Raw genomic sequence first — 16,602 nt, forward strand, 5'->3', positions numbered from 1 at the left:
GGTTGTTTTTCTGTCACTAGTTGTTGGATTCTTTCAATACGGGGAAAGAACCCATCGCAGTTCCATTGGATTAAATTGAAGGTGAATCTTGAGTTGAAGGGGTAAGGGGCAACTGAGATGGTTGTTCTGGCTGTTGGGAGAGGAGGGCATTGGTTTCATCATCGGTTAGGAGTTCAGATGAGACCCTGATATTATCAGAGTCATCTGGGTTTAGCTGTCTTTTGATTTTCTTTTGAAGTCTCGTAAGTCGATTTTTAAGGGATCTTTCCTTAGTTTCTGAATGGAGAACTGTTATGTCTTGAAAGAGTCCTTCAATATTTGACGTAAAAACAAAAGCTTTATTAAGTGAACTAGGATTACCATGTGTATTTTCTAGGAAAGCAATAAACTGAGTCTCAGTCAAAGTTAGACCAGATGGATTATTTTTATAAATGGCCGCTACGGATTGTAGTGAACTAGCTGTTAGATTATGTTCCTCTGATTTTGTAGTTTTTGTTTTTTTCTTGTGAGGTTTGGAGACAGTGTTTGTTTTTGTGGATAACGGAGGAAGCATTTGGTTAGACGCTGGTTCGGGTGTACTTGCTGAAGATATTAGAGAAGAAATATCAGAATTGCTGTCTGTTGATATAGCTCTTTTTTGTCCTTGTGTGGGTGGAATTGATGGGTGTGTAGTTTCAGTATCTATTTCAGTGTGGATTTCTGTGCAGTTTGAGGTAGTTAGGTCTGATTGAACAGGAGTGCTCACGTCAGAAATTATATCAGTAATTTCAGATGTAGAGGGCTCTAGATGGGGTCTCAGTTTGAGAAAAAGTAGTTGGATTATTGGTACATGAGTCAGCGGTATGTCCGACCTCTTTACATAAAAAACAATGCAATTTATCCGTAGAAATAAATATTCTATAAGGTGTGTTTTCATATGTAATAACGAAGTTTCTATCTACTGAAAAGTTCTCCTTATGGGGGATAATATACGTTACTCTTCGGAAGCTCATTATGTGTGCATAACCTTCTCCGAGTGCACCACATTTCACAAATGACACAGGAGAGACCAGCTGTAATCCAATATCTTTAAGGGCTTTCTCAATTATGGAATGTGGAATTGAAGGAGATACGTTAGATATAAGAAGGCGTTTGGCTGGGGTGATAAGTCTTCTGATGGGAACTACTGTAGAGTTGATAGAGATATTTTGATGTGTTTTTAGAAGGTTATCGACAACTGTAGGCGAGGAAAGATAAATACAGATGCGGTTATTTGGGATACGTGATGCAAAGGTAATGTTTTTTGGGATAACAATATCCCCTATAGCTTTAACATAGTCAAATAAAACAGTATTTGGAAGAGCATGCATTAAAATGGCTTGCTCCTTACGTGGGAAAGTAGGAGGTGGAGGTTTGGATAAAGTAGCAGCGACATATGATTTCGTGGGGAGGACTTGTGAAGTTGTGAGGTTTTGATTTGAGTTCATTTTTGTGAGTGTTCCTGGATACCAAAAACACTTCACTTAATTTTTATTATTGCAACAGACGTCCTAGTAGGACACTGTGGATAAAATAAAAGGAATATAACAGTTACCTGTATCTGCAGTTTTTCTTCAGTTAAATATAATAATATTATAGTCCAATAATAATCGCTGTTTCCATAACACACAAAATAATTCGAATTATCACATAATTATAACAAACTATAAGAACTGGTTCGTAAACTGGTAAAAATCGAGAAGGTAATTAATGGCATCGACTATTAAAATTTCACTAAACTAGGAATTTGATATGCTTATCCATATTGAAAAAATGCATTGATTGTTGTAAGAAATGGTGTATTGGATCTTCTAAATATATTCATATGAATGGGATCAAATGGCTTAAAAACCGTTGGTATAAGGTTAAATTTAATGACTGGTAGATCTCTGTCATACTTATTTTTTTTAAACAAACTTGACAATTATTGACATACCGTTTTATGTATTCTGCCGTATTGGGCCAGTAGTATAGTGAACTTTTTTTAAACATGAAAATAATTAGGTGTTTCTCTGTGTTCGTCGGTAGTCTCAATATTATCTAACATTTTTGTACAGTGCACAATTTTGAAGGCAGAATTTTTAAGTAATTTTCAAACGAAACTACAAATGTTTCAAGTGATAGTGATGGTCTAAAATACAAGGCTTATAATTTTCTTGGGTACATACAATCTTTAACAATTTACGATTCTTCTTTGCAGATCTCTTTGAGGTAAGATAACAAATAATATTGTGGTGTTGAACATCTTTAGTATTTTAGCTTTTGTTTCGTTAATTTCTTCATAAGTTAGTAAGACTTGGTTTTTGTATAAGTTCAATGCACGATCTGTGATTCGTATGCTAAGAATTAGATTTTCAGCTGCAGTATGTACTGTTTCCATCAGTATCGCCATTTCCACTTTAATTAAAATCTGAAGGTCTAATTTGTTTATCCTATTTCATTTTTCTTTGTTGTCATCTTCTGTTTTAGAAATTGCTTAAATAAAGTAAATAAAAATCATTTGATTTAAATAATTGATCGGCGATTTCTTTATTTGAAATGGATAAGTTCTTTTTTTTTGTATTATATCAATTATGTCATCAAGATTTACACAAAGATTCAGACATTAATAAGAGATCCTAGTTCGTTGATTTTATTATCGGTGTCTATTCGTGAGAGACACTCCACTACTTTGTTAAAGAATCTTGTTTGATATTTAATTTTATAATCAAATTTTTGGAGTTGTAACCTCCATCTCACTAGTTGTAACTTAGGGTCTTTCAGTGAGAACAATCATTGTAGTAGTTTATAATCCATTGTAGTGATTTATGAATTATAAATTCTCTTGCAAATAAGTATGGTATAAAGTATTTTTAACTCCATACTCTAGCCAATAACTTTCTTTCGATAGTAGAATATTTTACCTCTGCTGAATTTAGGGTCCTTGACGCGTATAAAATGGGATGTCCGTCCTGTTATCTATAATACTTTGGATGCATCTGTCATTATTTCAAAGTTTTTATTGAAATCTGTGTAGGCTACAGTTGGTTATGATACTAACAAATTTTTGCAAGTATTAAAACAATCGATTAATTATTGTATATGTTCTACTTTGTGGTCCTTCCACCAGGAAACTAAGTTTCTGTAAGCTGGCTGTATACCATGTATCACAAAAAATTTATTTAAAATCCTCTATAAAAGGTATATAATTAAAACACCAAATCGGGCTATATCACAAAATGTTTTCGAAATCTTTATTCCATCATCAGTGTGTCTAGGTGTACATGTTTTGGGCCACTAAATATTTGGGTAAAAACCCATTAAATGTTATTAGTTTAAATTTAGGTTGGTTTTGTTATTTTAGCAAAGTTCTTCAATAATTTGCAACAATAACCTTAAAAAGCCTAAAAAGATTAAATCTGTTTTTGCGTTTTTGGAATCAAAAAGTTTTATATAGAACCAAGACATAGTTTACATACATACATAGTTTAATTATGTTTTCCCTTTCTTATGAATTTATGTGATCTGTCCTTATGAGGTTTTCCTAAGCCTATTTTATTTCTCTTGTTCCATTTTCATTAAGTTCTTTATTAAAATAACAGTAGTTAAGTTATGTAGTTCATAATTTTCGGTTTCAAATGGGTATACAATTATTGGTCTTGAGAAAATTAGTTTCAACGATTTGTCTGTAGGGTTTATTATTTCCATTAGAGCATATCCATTTTTGCTACTGTTAATATTTCAGGTTACTTCATAATCTGGTCATAAACTTCTTTATAATATGTGTCTTCTACTAACATTTCTTAATTAGGAACACTGACAGGAAGAGAATAAATAATTCTTTTCTGTTCACCCACACTAAATTAAAATTTGATATCCATCGGTCCTCTAAACTTAATCCGTGTTATTAAATTGTTGTTATAAAGTATTTTATTAGTAAAATTTATCACCAAATTCATTCTCATCATATCTTCTAACCCTAAGATTCCATCAAAATATTCGTGAAAATCATACAAGAATAAATAAATATAAAAGTCACTTGAGAATTCTGGAAATGTTGGTATTTCCGCTTGATAGCTACTAGTCTTATTATAAAGGGCAGTTATTATATATACGTTTGACTAGTAGATGTAATTAGGAAAATGTTTTTCGACAATTCTTGGGTGTAACAAAGAGTAGGCATTGCTGGTATCGATCAGTAATTGTATTTTTGAATTTCTTACTTCAATATAAGGTTAGTTATACACCAATCTAGATATTGTGAAATTCGTTAAAGTGCAGAGACTTAGATGGGCTGGACACATTGCTAGGATGCCAGATTACGAATACACGAATGGATTAACATTTTTTAAACCAGAGGGCACAATAAGCAGAGGACGACCACGAATGAGATGGATTGATGGTGTGGAAGAAGACTTACAGATTCCAAGGTTCGAAGATGGAGGAAAGTTGCCAGGAATTTTGAACGAATTGTCGAGCCACTTATGATGATGATGATGATAAAGGGCAGTCATTTATCTACGTTTGGCTAATAGATGTAATTGGAAAAATATTTTTCGACAATTCTTGGGTGTAACAAAGACTTGGTATTGCCGGTATCGCTCAGTAATTTTATTTTTAAATTTCTTACTTCAATATAAGGTAAAGGATTATTTGAATTTATTTGTATGTTGACTGTTTTCCGAGGCTTCTATCCGAAATTTTTTTTATCTTGACCGTATTGTTGTAAATATTGACTACAAATGGTAACTACTAGTACATATTAAGGTTCTCTTTCTTTTTGATAATTATTTGAATTAAATGTGTTTCTGGAGGCTATTGACATCGGTTGTGGCCTAGGTAACCTATTATTAGGAATTCGGTTGGACATGAAAACATTACTTTCTGGTCGGAAGTTTGTGGAAAGATTATAAGATGTGGAATGATTCTTAAAAGGCCGTGGTAACAAATTTTGGTTTTGATAATCTTGATTTTGATTGAAATAATTAAAATTGAAATTTTTGATATTCTGAAAATTGAAAATTAAAAGTTTTGATTTTGGTATGTGAAGTTTTGATTTGTCTGATATTGATATGTAGGGTTAGAACTTAGGGAACGATAATAGTTGTTAGGCTGAGTTGGCCTGTTTCATTGATTAAAATAATCGTGTGCTTCTTATAATTATGATTCTTTTTTTAAAATTATACTGGAATGTCCATATGAATTTTCGAAATTCTGAAATTCGTCGATATAGTGAATGGCATCTTCAAGAGAACTGAGTTTCTTAAGGTGTATATTATTTTTAAGAATACCTGTACATCCTGCAATAAAAGTGTTCACTGAAATTTTATCACAATGCTTAATTTGGCATAATTTATCTGCTTGCTTTATAGCTTATTATTTGCTTCATTGCTTCTTAATAGTGGGATTCTTGTTTATGAAGAGTTTCGTTTTTGGATGGTTTTATTCGTATTATTTCTTGTATTAAGCAGTCTAAATTATATCTATCGACAAATCATTGTTCTTTATATTATCTCATGTCTTTAATGTGCTCTAAAATGTTTTTATTTAAATCCGCATCGTTATATGCAGAATATGATGTTATTAGTTCGTTGCATTTTAAGATAAATCTGTTCAATGTATTTGAATCTGCGTCGTACTGTTTAATATTCTTCAGGTTTGACTTGGGAGAAAATCTCAATTAAGAGGAGTTTGTGTTGGAGCAGTCATATATTCGGACAAACTTGGATTTATATTTTAAATAATATTTAATTTTGAATTGTAAATTTGACTTAATAGTTGTCAAAATCACTGACTTATTATGCAATTGTGTAAAATAAAAATACATATGCAATTTTAATATTCTTAAAATATTTTTAAAATCATTCAGTAAGAATAAACAGTTTCAACAGCACAAAAGTGTATTAAAAATGTATCAATATGTATCAAAAATGTATCAAAAATGTATCAAAAATGTATCAAAAATGTATCAAAAATGTATCAAAAATGTATCAAAAATGTATCAAAAATGTATTAAAAATGTATCAAAAATGTATCAAAAATGTATCAAAAATGTATCAAAAATGTATCAAAAATATATCAAAATGTATTAAAAAAATTAATGAATCTTTCTTATTCAAATTTAAAAATTATATTTCCACACTAACTAAAGAAGGAAATGCAAAAAAACAGAGCTATTAGGAGCACCAGGTGCTCTTCTCCAAACTTTTGCTTTTTCAGGATCGCTGCTACTTCTTGTTTTATACCACTGTAGGGTAGAGGTTCGATGTGGATACGAACTAAGATTTTAAAACACCAAAAACCGAAAAAAGTCATTTTATGTCCAAATATTGTTTTCGATCCGCACGTATCTTACTGACTGTGGCAATTATAACTTTTAATTCGAAAAATAAATTTTTAAAAATTGATTTTTTTTCAAAATACGCACAATAACAGAAAAAGTTGTACGGACAAACTTACAAATTATAAAAGCTAAAAGGTATAATTAATAAAAAGTTCCTCTATATATAACATATTATGGCATGGTATATTTGGTACACTGGACTGTGCCGATTCTGTAGAATACAGTGTCGCAACTTGCAGGTTACAAATCAAACTAAGTTAAAAAAAAATGTACATACAAAAATTAACACAATAAAATTTAAATAAAGAAACCTATATATAATAAATTGTAAAATAGATAACTTTTAAGTGAGTAAGAAAACAATTTCTTTAAATATTTAAGCATCCTACATAATCACAAATTAAAGATTCATTCACTGCCAGAATGTTAATGTTTATCGAAGCTCACACTCTGAAGGTACTTATAATATTATTTTGCTTGTTATAAAAACTTTCCCTATTACTAATATTATAAATCTTGCATTTTACAGCTGTCTTTGAGAACTTTACAGAAAACTTATATTCAGCGTCCGAGACTGATATCCAAAAGCATGACGAATCTAATGCTCAATATACCTAATAATATTGTTATAACACTCACAGTATGTCTCTTATTTTTACCTATAACAACTTGTTAATCTTTTAAACCACAGCCCGATTACTTTAATCTTGTCAAATAATATATAATGTAACTTGTTACAGGCGATGATGGGAGCACTAATTCCGATTTACCAACAGAAAATTTGAATAGGAAGCGTCAGCGAAATCCAGAGAAGTGGGAACGGAATGCTTAAAAAAGTTAAGGATGGTAGACAGTGAGTAAGAAACCAAAACCATAGCAAAGGTTCGTGCTAAAACCGTGCAAGAAGTTGACTGGAAATGTCGCTACAAGTGCACGGCTAATATTAACAGGCAAATACGGAAACAATTGTTGGCCGACTACCTAACTTTGGAAACTGAAAGAGCTAGATGGTCATTTATTGGTAAACAGGTGACAAGTGTTCCTGTAAAAAGAAGGTACATGGGTGATAGTAACCGACGCAAACGAATCTTAGAATAGTCTATTAGTACTAATGGAAAAAACCATAAAGTCTGTAAACATTTTTTTTTGGAACATACGATATTTCTGAAAAAAAAGTTCGAACTTAAATCGAAGAGTTGGCTTCCACAGTTGTCACAAAAATAGACCATAGCATAGGGATAAAAAAGAACCTCCCAACAAAAAAAGCGATGAAGTGAAAAACTTAATTAAGGATCACATCAAATCTCTACCCATTGTTGCTTCTCACTATTGTCGGAGCAGTACTAAGAGAATGTACTTGCCATCTGGGCTGAGCGAAACTCGGCTCTACTTAGATTATCGGCTCGGATCGGCTTTGATAACTATTGTCTAGGACGGGAAATATTTTTGTTTTGGTTCAGAGCAGTGGCTATACCGTTCTGAGGATACCTAAAGAGGTCGAAATACGTATAAGCGGCTTGTCGCTGCCCTGTATCGAAACAAAAATCTAATACCGCCATTATGTTTTATTACTTTACTCCGTTTGGAGTACCAGAAACTGAATTCACTACGAATTTTGACCATGATGAACGGCATGTAGAATGTAATTTTTGATTCCCTTGCCGAGTAATTTATCAAGCTGTTTGCTTTGCAAGTTTTAGAAAGCACAGTGGTAAAATTTGAATTCGGTTTCGCCAGGTAGAAATCGTTTGATTTTGTAATGTATCAGCCACATAACCAAGGGAAACAACCCCACCCCCAAATGCAATCGTTAATCAGTTAGCCCGGTATGTAACAAGTCAACATAACAAGAAAATAAAAGAAACAAAATAAGGGGTAGTTAGCCTAGAAAATAATAATTAGAATTAATTAAATAATCATTATATACTCCAAACTAAATAAAGAATAAATTCGACACAGTTTAACGTATACATTTCAAATGAAACAAAGAATGAAAATTGACCTAGTTAACGTGTATTACACAAGTAAGTTTCAATATCAGGTCAGCTCCGAATGTTTAAAAATTACGACACTTTAGACCTTCGTTCGGAAAATAATACAAAATACGATTTGTTAAATAGCGATAAGAATTGAGCTGAGTTAGGAGGTTTCACATGGCATGATCCATTTTAACACATGCAGCAAACGACGCAATCAGCAGAAATTCTAGGGGAAAACGTAAGAAGCAACGCTCCACTTCGGACTGTGACGAAGTAATTTAGGGTACGAGTTGGCAGTACATAAAAACAAAAGAAGTTGGTCAACAGGCAGAAGAGCGCTGGAGACCGAGCCAGGCAGTAGAATTCTGGCAACCGAGCCAGAGAGTACTGTTCGGGCGACCGGCGCCTGACAGTCAGTCAGCGCGGTGGCGACCTACGGTGTGTTAATCGGTCAACCGTCCGGGTGTGTTTAGCTCAATTATCGTGATATCGTGTCCGACGGAAAGTAGAGAGATAGTAGCGAGTTTTCGTCTCTCTTAGTACCGCCATAACGTACAGTGCATTCCAGCGTTCATTCAGACTGTTCCTGAGTTCCAGTTTGGACTACAAGGCATATTCGTTAGCTAGGGCCTAAGTACGCTAAGGTTACGAATAATATATACTATCCATTGGGGAAACCAATTAATAGTAGATTGTCCGCCTTTTAACTCCCTTAGTAAAATCTCTTATCGTCTACCTTCGCAAAATTTGATAACCAATACTAGCTCTCTTGTATATCTTGTTGTATTAGTTGCAGTTTTACGATTTGTTAAATACATAGTAAGTTGAAAGTGGCTTGTTTTTTTGACCGTTAGGTAGAAACTAGAAGAGAACACATTTTCGCTTTGTACCTCTTCTCGGCTTCTAACGCAAGCCAATAACCTCTAACTCTTTACAGGGCCTACATCTGAGTGTCCTTCAGCCCCTGTACAATTTTTCCTACCCTCTTGTAAATCCGCGAGGGGGAAATCACGACCAATTCGAACTAGTGGACCAGTACGCCTCAAATCCGCTCGCAGAACTAAATCTCCTTTAACCATATAGGACTAGGATATTACAGGGGTCTTCCAGGCCATAGTTCAGTCCTTTAAACATAGGGGATAATACAGTGATGACAGTACTAAGCATCCCTTAGCTCATCCTTGTTTATTACAATTTCTATTTTTTGTTTTTAGATGGCGTAGTTACGTCCGTATATAGTTATTTTGATAACTATTGCCTAGGACGGGAAAGATTTTTGTTTTGGTTCAGAGCAGTAGCTATACCGTTCTGAGGAGACCTAAAGAGGTCGAAATACGTATAAGCGGCTTGTCGCTGCCCTGTATCGAAACAAAAATCTAATACCGTCATTATGTTCTATTACTTTGCTCCGTTTGGAGTACCAGAAACTGAATTCACTACGAATTTTGACCATGATGAACGGCATGTAGAATGTAATTTTTGATTCCCTTGCCGAGTAATTTATCAAGCTGTTTGCTTTGCAAGTTTTAGAAAGCACAGTGGTAAAAATTTGAATTCGGTTTCACCAGGTAGAAATCGTTTGATTTCTCTTTTTGTTTTTACTTAAGGTTTTATTAATAACATTCTACGATTGTAATTTTATATGTAGATATACATATATATATATATATATATATATATATATATATATATATATACATATACATATATATATGTATATATATATATATATATATATATATATATATATATATATATATATATATATATATATATATATAATTTACTTTGAACACTCGACAAAAAAATCATTGACGAAACTTAAGTTATAAATGACCATGTCTCATTTTTTATATTATACATAACAATTCAAAGCTTTTTAAAACGTGTTGCGTAATTTTTCCAATATATAAAAATGAAAGATACACATGTTATGCCCAAATTTATTATTTACATTTAAAACGGTTCTGTTTTTGCAGATGTCAAAATATAGAGAAACAGCACGCGGAGGGATCATCGTTTGAATCCCGTATTGTAGAGAGCAAGAAAGATCACTTGACATTCTTATCTGTCTGTTTGCTTTCAGTCTCCAGCCCTATCTCCATGCTCATCCACATCACATCAACGTTCACAAAGGGCGGCATAATGTGCCCCGTATATACAATAGTCGAGAGATCCGTTTTCTTGCAGCGTTTTTTGCCCCCAAGTCGTTTTAATTGCGGAAGTGTTGAGCAATGCTAGAGGAAAGCGAAAGAGAGAAAGTCTTTCCGAGAATTATATTAAATATAATTAGTGGGTAGATCGGATATACCAAAAAAATTTATACATATAAAAAACTTCATGATGAAACACTTTCGAAAAATATTGTTTTATACAGGTCAATTTTTTAGGCTGAATAAGATCTTCTCGTTAGGTCATTTTCAAGAGGCATGTGTGTTTATTTGAAACACATGCGGAAGTAAATAAGAAACACGAAAGATAACACTAATTAACACAATCATATCCGATGAAAGATTATATAGTTTTTCTATATCTCTTTAGTAATATGGATAATCCAGGGCCGTAACTTTAGAACATTTTACAACTGCCTCTTTTTTACAAAAAGTTGGTACAAACTTGCAGAGAATTGACAAAACTCTGTCTCTTTATTTTACATCGCAAAACCGACTATATACTTATTGCCAGTCATCATTTCCTATAGCCAATATGAATAACCCCGTGTTTTATTTGCTTGCTGTGAATTGAGTGTATTTTTAGTTACGTTGTGTATTAAATTATTTTATAGAATGTATACTCAGTGACATTAGAAGTGTTACACCCAGAAGGAGTAATTTTTTGAACTTAATTTTTTGGCAACAGAATGACTATATCTAAAACATGCTATGATAACAATACCAATGGTTTATCGCTTCTACTTTTTGTAAAAATAAAGTTTTATCTTCTAAATTTTTTTGTGAGAGACCGACTTGCGAAAACCGGTTCGTATAGAAATTTTTAGTTATTGTTCCTCAGTCTAATTGTATTCAGTTTAAGCAAATGCATCGAGTTCTAATAAACCATAATTACCACCATTTTAGCGATTTTGACAGGGGTAGAATTATTGCGTATAAAGATATGGGTTTGTCGTATCGCGAAATTGGCCGTCGTGTTAATTGTACGGCAATGACGGCTATGCGTGTCTGTCGTGTGTGGACAAACTAAGGTAGAAAAACACGAAGGAGACCAACTGGTCAACCAAGGCATACCACAGAGCATCAAGATAGGCGCTTTAGATTACCGGCTCTGCGAGACCGTTTTGCTACTGCGCGTCAAATTGCTGACCAATGGTTTGAAGTAGTAGGTAGACCTGTTAGTATGCGTACACTATACCGTCGAATTCGAGCCTTTGGACTGGTTTCATTCCGCCCATGACTAGTGTTTCCTTAGACTGCGGACCACGGTCATCAACGTTTCAATTGGTGCAGAGAACGGCAGCATTGGGTAGCAGAATGGCGTAATGTAGCATTCAGCGATGATTCACGATTCTGTTTAGGAATGCATAATGGTCGTAGGATGGTAAGACGCCGTCGTGGAGAATGACGAGATATCGGGTTTGCTGTTGAGAGGCATGTATACAGGACAGTTGGAGTAATGGTTTTGGGGGCTATTGCCTATGGTAACCGATCACCATTTGTGTTTATTCGAGACAATATCACAGCTGCGCGTTATGTTGAAGACATCTTACAAACCAGTTTACTGCCTTATCTCGACGGCCGTCGAGACGTCCTTTTTCAGCAACACAACGTGCGTCCCCATATTGCTCATCAAACTATGGACTTTTCCAAGAAGCTGGCGTTAATATGTTGCCATGGCCGCCCCGTGTTCCGGATTTAAATCCTATCGAACATGTATGGGATATGATGCGAAGGAGACTGTCCACTTTGCACCATCCTGCACAGACTCTGGCACAGTTAATACATGAAATTTAAGTTACTTGAAACGAGGTGCCACAAGCAGACATTGCACATCTCATTTTGTCCATGCCTAGACGTATACAGGAGTGTATTCAGCTACGGGGTCGCCAAACACATTATTAATTTTTTTTTGATTACTTGTTAATAAAAATTCTTGACAACGTTATCGTTTCATTCTTGATGTAAATCTACCATGTTGCCAAAAAATTAAGTTCAAGAAATTATTCCTTCTGGGTGTAACACTTCTAATGTCACTGAGTATATTATTCTTTCAATTCGCCAGTATGTATAAAATGAATAATGATTATAAGATTTATTTTGTTTGAGAAAAAAAGCATACAATGGGAAAACTAACAAGCAGTTTTAAAAATAAACGGTCGGGCATGGCTTAAAAACTTTTATATTTAGTCGAGTCAAATACGGATATATTTGCAGAACGTTAACAATGAAGTTAAGTAATTCCATTCTTGTACGTATAAATATAAATCTAAAATCGACCAGGTTATTCTCATACTAAATGGATGCAGAGAAAATACAGCGAAGACAAAGAAAATATATTGTTCTGAAGCTATTTTCTTGTGGCATTTTAAATTAATTACTATTTAACTGGGAATAAGCCACAATTAAAGGTTAAAATACGTTTATTGACGTTTCAATTTCCACTTCGAAAAATCGTTCTCAAAATACAAACATTAGTAAATTAAACAATTATTAAATGTTTCATTTACAAATTTTTGTATTTTGAGAACGATTTCCGAAGTGGAAATTGAAACGTCAATAAACGTATTTTAACCTTTAATTGTGGCTTATTCCCAGATAAATAGTAATTAAAGAAAATATAGTGACAATAAATCCTCGATTTATTATAACATTCTTTTAAACCTACTTACTGTACCGTTCGAGACAACTATGCAAATGTACTGTTCGGGTCAATATGACCCAACTACGGTTTACGGTTCTTAATCGAAATAAAATAAGTTAATGGTGCCAAACAAAACTTTATTAACCAAAAAATTTAGTTAATTAAACAAAAATTATGTTGTTAATGTAAATTAAACCTTATTAACAAAAATAAAAGGCATTTTTTCCCAGAAAAGCCTAAGAACAAATACCTACAAAATTTAATTTATATTACAACTGGGACAGTAATAAAAATAATGGGTTTTACAAATATATCTGTGACATATACAACATAAAATATTAGACTTGTTATCGTTTTAAGAGCAAAATTTACAGCGTGCTCGTTTAGCAGGCGGAGTTAGATTGTCCGTAGATGGTTCACTAGAATTTGCATCTTCTCTAATTGCTTCTGTTCGTGTTCTTTTTATCAGTTCTTGTGAGTGTTTAGTTTTTGGTAAATTTTTCCTGGAAAGGATAAGTGATTTTACCGGTGTTTTTCCCAATTCCTTAAGAAAAATTCGCCGTTTTGTAAGTTGGTTGGTGTTCCATTGGGGATTTATTGATGTCCATAAAACAAACGCGTTGTAGGCAGAAATGTCCAGCATATTATAAAAAAACAATCATAAGCCAGCTATTTGTCTTCCTTTTACATGTATATGTACCAACAAGCTGATCTAGAGTATCCACTGCTCCCTTACTGGAATTGTAATATAAAATAATTTGGGGCTTTTGTCACTTCTGTCAATAATAGCCTTATCATGATGCAAAGTACTCTTTCTGGAATGTACTCTTTCTGGAATGGAAAAGGGCAGCGGCCTCTAAAGTCAACTAATTGCTCATCGACGGTAACATTTTGATCAGGGTTCCAGTTGGTTTGAACAAACCAACTGGAAAGACTTGGATAAAATTGGTTTCCAAGCATACAGTAGTCTTTTGTTGTTAGCTGGAGTTTTTAAGTACCAAGGCGAATGAACTAAAAGTTTGTGAAATGAAGAAACGGGTCGTAGAGCATTTTGAGCAACAGTGTTCCTGGAAGTATTTACAAAAATTTCGCAAGTAATACGTTTTGATAACAAGACTACTAGACAGAATAGGAGACTTACTGATAAACTTGCTGCAATACGTGAAATTTGGGAAAATAGGAGAAATAGTGAAAAAATGGGTATAAAATCTTCCAAAATTTTTTTACCCTGATGAAAATGTTACTGCTGACTTTACTGAAATTAGTTCCCTTTGGAGGTCTCTGTGCCTTTTAAAATGCTACATTTTTCCGATCTTACTGTATGGTGTGGAGGCCTGGACGCTGACGGAGACGCTCACGAGAAAACTAAAAGCATTCGAAATGTGGGTGTACCGACGCATTCTTCGTATATCCTGGACCGAACATGTCACCAACATAGAGTAATCCAAAGAATCGGAAAGGAGAAAGAAATCGTGAATTAAACAAAGAAAGCTTGAATATCTAGGCCACATATTGAGACACGATAAGTACCGTCTACTGCAATTGATTGTCCAGGGAAAAATAGACAGTAAGCGAGGGCCAGGCAGGAGAAGACACTCGTGGCTTCAAAATCTGAGGAAGTGGTTCGGGCTCACATCGGTCGAACTATTCAGAAGCGCCGCAAACAAGATCAGAATTGCCATGTTAATAGCCAACGTTCGCAACGGACAGGGCACTTGAAGAAGAAGAAGAAGTACCTTCAAACAGTACATTACAAGGAGATCAGCGCAATATGGCATAAAAATTTGGGCGTTATGTGACAGTAAAAATTCGTATGCTCTAAAATTGCAGATCTATACAGAAAAGGTAGCAGGTGCCGCGTAGAAACGGAATCTGGAAATGCGTGTGGTGTGCGACTTGTTTAGTGATTTGAAATTTACGACAACTTCTTCTAAAAAGAAAAAATACACTGCTTTGACTGTAAGAAAAAATAAACCAGAGCTTCCAACACAAATTGCGAATAAAGAAGTTCATAGTTTGTCCTTTTACTTCACGCAAGATACCACGGGTGTTAACTATATTTCTAAAAAGAATAGAAACGTTATTCTTATAAGTTCTTTGCATCCTGATAAAGCAATTAGTGACAGAAATGACAAAAAACTCCAAATTATTTTAGATTACAATTCTAGTAAGGGAGCAGTGGATACTCTAGATCAGCTTGTTGGTACATATACATGTAAAAGGAAGACAAATCGCTGGCGTATGATTGTTTTTTATAATATGCTGGACATTTTTACCTACAACGCGTTCGTTTTATGGACATCAATAAATCCCCAATGGAACACCAACAAACTTACAAAACGGCGAACTTTTTTGAGGAATTGGGAAAAACACTGGTGAAACCACTTATTCTTTCCAGGAAAAATTTACCAAGAACTAAACACTCACAAGCTCTGGTAAAAAGAACACGAACAGAAGCAAGTAGAGAAGATGAAAATTCTATTGAACCGTCTATGAACAATCCAACTCCGCCTGCTAAACGAGCACGCTGTAAATTTTGCTCTAAAAACGATAACAAAACTAATATTTTATGTTGTATATGTCACAAATATAATATTTATAAAACTCATTCTTTTAATTACTATCCCAGTTGGAAACTAAATTAAATTTTGTAGGTATTTGTTCTTAGGCTTTTCAGCGAAAGAAAAAAATGCCTTTGATTTTTGTTAATAAGGTTTAATTTATATTAGCAACATAATTTTTGTTTAATTAACTATAATTTTTTGTTAAAAAAGTTATGTTTAGCACCATTAGCTTATTATTATTATTTTTTTTTCGATTAAAGACCGTTAACCATAGTTGGGTCGTATTGACCCGAACAGTACATTTGCATAGTTGACTCGAACGGTACAGCGGGGTTAAGCGAAAACTTTCAACCCCGATCCAAAATAGTGGAAAACTCGTGAAATATGTTATATACAAGTACACCATTTAATACTAAAAGTTGTTAACTTCATTTTAAGTAATCAGATTGTTTATTTTTATCAAACAGAAAGAACGAAATAAAGTAAATCGTAAGAACGATTAAAAAAACTTCAAAACCTTCGTAGGCTTATTATAAATAAACAGTATTCTTTCTGCTGGCTAAAAAACTAGTGAAGTCACACTACACTTTTGCGTCATTTCTATAACAATTCCAAAGGACAAATGAGCTTACCATTCAATATTCTTCCTTGTTACTTAAACCAATATGAGTGCTGGAATCATTTGTTCTGTAGTTGGCTAATTCTACAAGCATTATTAGGGTATTTTTGTGATATTAAATTAATTTATTTAACATATTCACGAGCAGCAGAGCTTTTATTATAAATTGTGAAGGTTAAGCGGGCAGCCTTTCTCATATAATATATTAAAAATTCATTGAGGATTTTGCAGGATTTCAAGTTTAAGATCCGTCATAGCTTTTTAAAATTGACATTGACTATGAAG

General features: G+C 33.6%; 1 protein-coding gene across 5 annotated transcripts in view; it reads right to left on the reverse strand.

The window, feature by feature from the left end:
* Positions 1-16,602, reverse strand: part of LOC140439400 (uncharacterized) — a 743,908-nt gene that overhangs the window by 347,985 nt on the left and 379,321 nt on the right. The gene's annotated exons all lie outside the window — the stretch shown is intronic.

The sequence above is a fragment of the Diabrotica undecimpunctata genome, chromosome 1 (assembly GCF_040954645.1).
Source record: "Diabrotica undecimpunctata isolate CICGRU chromosome 1, icDiaUnde3, whole genome shotgun sequence".
NCBI lineage: Eukaryota > Metazoa > Arthropoda > Insecta > Coleoptera > Chrysomelidae > Diabrotica > Diabrotica undecimpunctata.